At 46.4% G+C, this 3,207-nt stretch overlaps 1 protein-coding gene across 1 annotated transcript in view; it reads right to left on the reverse strand.

Annotated features, from left to right (window-relative positions):
* IMMP2L (inner mitochondrial membrane peptidase subunit 2) overlaps positions 1–2,955 on the reverse strand; it is a 594,331-nt gene extending 591,376 nt beyond the window's left edge. Inside the window, exon 1 of the mRNA XM_042467993.1 lies at positions 2,846–2,955. The gene's annotated coding sequence lies outside the window, so the exon portion shown is untranslated. The remainder of the gene's footprint in view (positions 1–2,845) is intronic.
* Between the last annotated feature and the right edge of the window lie 252 nt (positions 2,956–3,207).

Raw genomic sequence — 3,207 nt, forward strand, 5'->3', positions numbered from 1 at the left:
AGCCCCATTCCTCTTTCCTGCATGGACACCTAGGAGGCTGCAAAGGAAAGAGGTCCCTAAGGGTCATCCATCCTAGCCCCATTCCTCTTTCCTGCATGGACACCTAGGAGGCTGCAAAGGAAAGGTGACCCTAAGGGTCATCCATCCCAGCCCCATTGCTCGGTCCTGCAAGGACAACTAGGAGGCTGCAAATGAAAGGGGTCACTAGGGGTCATCCATCCCAGCCCCATTCCTCTTTCCTGCATGGACACCTAGGAGGCTGTAAACGACAGGGGTCCCTAGGGGTCATCCATCCCAGCCCCATTGCTCGGTCCTGCAAGGACACCTAGGAGGCTGCAAAGGAAAGGGGTCCCTAAGGGTCATCCATCCCAGCACCATTGCTCGGTCCTGCATGGACACCTAGGAGGCTGTAAACGACTGGGGCCCCTAGAGGTCATCCATCCCAGCCCCATTCCTCTTTCCTGCATGGACACCTAGGAGGCTGTAAATGACTGGGGCCCTAGGGGTCATCCATCCCAGCCCCATTCCTCTTTCATGCATGGACACATAGTAGGCTGTAAACAACTGGGGCCCCTAGGGGTCATCCATCCCAGCCCATTCCTCTTTCCTGCATGGACACCTAGGAGGCTGCAAACAGGAAACTGGAAGGGGCTTCTCCCCTTTCCCCTCTTCCCCCGGAAGCACAAAGGTCAGGATGCCACCAAAACCTCCAAGGAGCATGCGCGAATATGTTGATGTGAAAGGCAAAGGGAAGACGCTGGTGTAGTGAACAGTTCCACAATGCAAGGTTTCGCATCACGCAAATCACAACTTTCGCGCAATTGTAGCGCAAACATAACATTACGGGGGGATGACAGAAAAGCAAGCAATGTAATAAAACATCGCACGAAACAGTCATTTCGCAACGTTCTTTACACTTCCGTAGCGCAATTGCAAGGTCCAAAACTTGAGTCTGATAAACTCCTAAGTCTACCTTCCTATAAAGGTAGCCATTTTTCTTTGGCTAGAAAGTCTCACTTCTGTTTGGAATTTGAATTCCGCTGAGATTTGCCGGCATAATAAACCTGAGTTTCAACATTATCTGGGTCCTTTTGTCTTGACTCTATTCTGTCAATACCCACCATCATCCACAACACAATGAAGTAGCATTGGATAATGTGGAATTTCCAACACTGTGTCACTTTTTGTAACTGTGCTACTGTGATCCCATCCAGGGTTTCATTCTAATGTCCTGTCAGCCTATATTTGGTGTTGCTCCCAGCCGGCGTAATGACCACCGCTAGAACCACCATTATTTTCTTTTCTGGAGTTACTGAAACAGATTGCAATTCTTGATATTTTGTCATCTTTTCTCTTTCTTTGCCTTGAATTTTGCTATTCCCTATCGACTGCCGATCCAAAAGTCATTTTTCTCAGCTACAAGTACGTTTGTCATATTATGTGTTAATTGTTCATCAGTTTGAATCTAAACATGTTTACTTCACCATTTTCAACCATTTTTCCACGCTTATGTTCCCATCAGTTTTTTTTTTTGCAGATGGCAAATCATATTATTATTATTATTATTATGCACAGAATTCAGAGAATCAATACAGACATTTTATTGTATATCTGTGCAATCCCGCTGCACAAACTAATAAGGTGGCCAACAGTTTTCACATAGGATTAAATTGCCCATATAACATGAATTGGTTTATTCTTCCAGTTTGCTTTTTATATTTCATATCCATAGGTTTGTTTTCTTTAGCATTAATGAAAGTGGTATCAATAAGGGAGAAACAGTCCTTGCTTAATATGAGGTCTGCTTTGTCCTTCAGCTTAGTTACTGTGATGTTCCACAATGACCATTAAATTGAGATATTTTGCTAATTCCTAAAAAGATGATCCACATGTGACTCACTTTTAAAAAGTAAACCCAAGTTTTGAAATAAAAAACAATCCCAGACAGTTTTCTACTTTCTTGTTGTTGTGCGTCTTTAAATCATTTCTGATTTATGATGACTCTGAGAGCGGTCTCAAACTGGGTTATTTCTGCAGTGCGTTTTGGACCTATGTCTCTCCAAAGAGGTTTTCTGCCATAAGGCAGTTTAAGGAGAGCTTGGGTACATGTAGTAGTATTTGCCAACACAGCCCCTTCCACCTGCAATGGAATTAAAATTACTACTGGTGTAGTTAAAACTCATATGTGTGGAAGTATGCTTAATTAATGATTTCACCATCTGATGATTTTAACCAATGCAAATGGCTACAGGGTTGTTTTCTATTCTTCTAGTTCATGCATAGGGTTACATTGAGTTAGCTGCCTTGGCTCAAGGCAATGGCACGCTGGGACTTGTAGTTTGCTGGGGCACTGAGGTCCAAAACACACTGCAGAAGTAATCCAGTTTGAGACTGCTTTAACTGCTGTGGCTCACTGCTAGGGAATCCTGGGAACTGTAGTTTATTGTGGCACCAGAGCTCTCTCTGACAGAGGAGGCTAAAGGTCTCACAAAACTACACTTCCCAGAGTTCCCTAGCATTGAGCCAGGACAGTTAAAGCGGTCTCAAACTGGGTTATTTCTGCAGGAAGAAAAGTTGCAGCTGCCCCTCTGAGGGGCTTAGCAGGGCTGGCTGAGGGGAAGCTGCCTTCCTCCTCCTCCTCTGCCACCCAAAGCCAAGGAAACCCTTCACAGAATAGGCTTCTCTCTCATTATTTCCCATTTCCTCCCTTTCTTGCTCCTTTGAGGGACAAGGGAAGAAAAAAAAACACCGCGCGCCAAACTCCTAAGAATGAGCCTCGGCGGCTCCTGTAGAAAGAGCTCCTCCATTTCCCGCCCCATCCAGGAAGCCCAAGCAAGCGACTCACCGCTTTTCGGCGCTGACAAGACGGAGGGAGCACCTGTGACGTAATGGGGTGGGCGTGGCAGTACGTCCCGCCCACTTCTAAAGTAGCCTTTGGAGCTGGGTGGAGCGCGAGCGCCTTGAAGCTCCACCCAGCTCCAAAGGCTACTTTGGAAGTGGGCGTGGCGTACTGCCACGCCCCTGCCACGCCCACCCTGTTACGTCACAGACCCTTCTACCCTGTAGAATTGAAGCATTTTGGCCCCACTTTCCCCTTCCCTGACTCTATATCCTACTGAATCCTGGGATTTGTAGTTTTGTGAGGCACCAGAGCTCGCTCTCTCTCACTCACAGACCAGGCTAAAGACCTCTCACCAAACTACAAAC

The sequence above is a fragment of the Sceloporus undulatus genome, chromosome 5 (assembly GCF_019175285.1).
Source record: "Sceloporus undulatus isolate JIND9_A2432 ecotype Alabama chromosome 5, SceUnd_v1.1, whole genome shotgun sequence".
NCBI lineage: Eukaryota > Metazoa > Chordata > Lepidosauria > Squamata > Phrynosomatidae > Sceloporus > Sceloporus undulatus.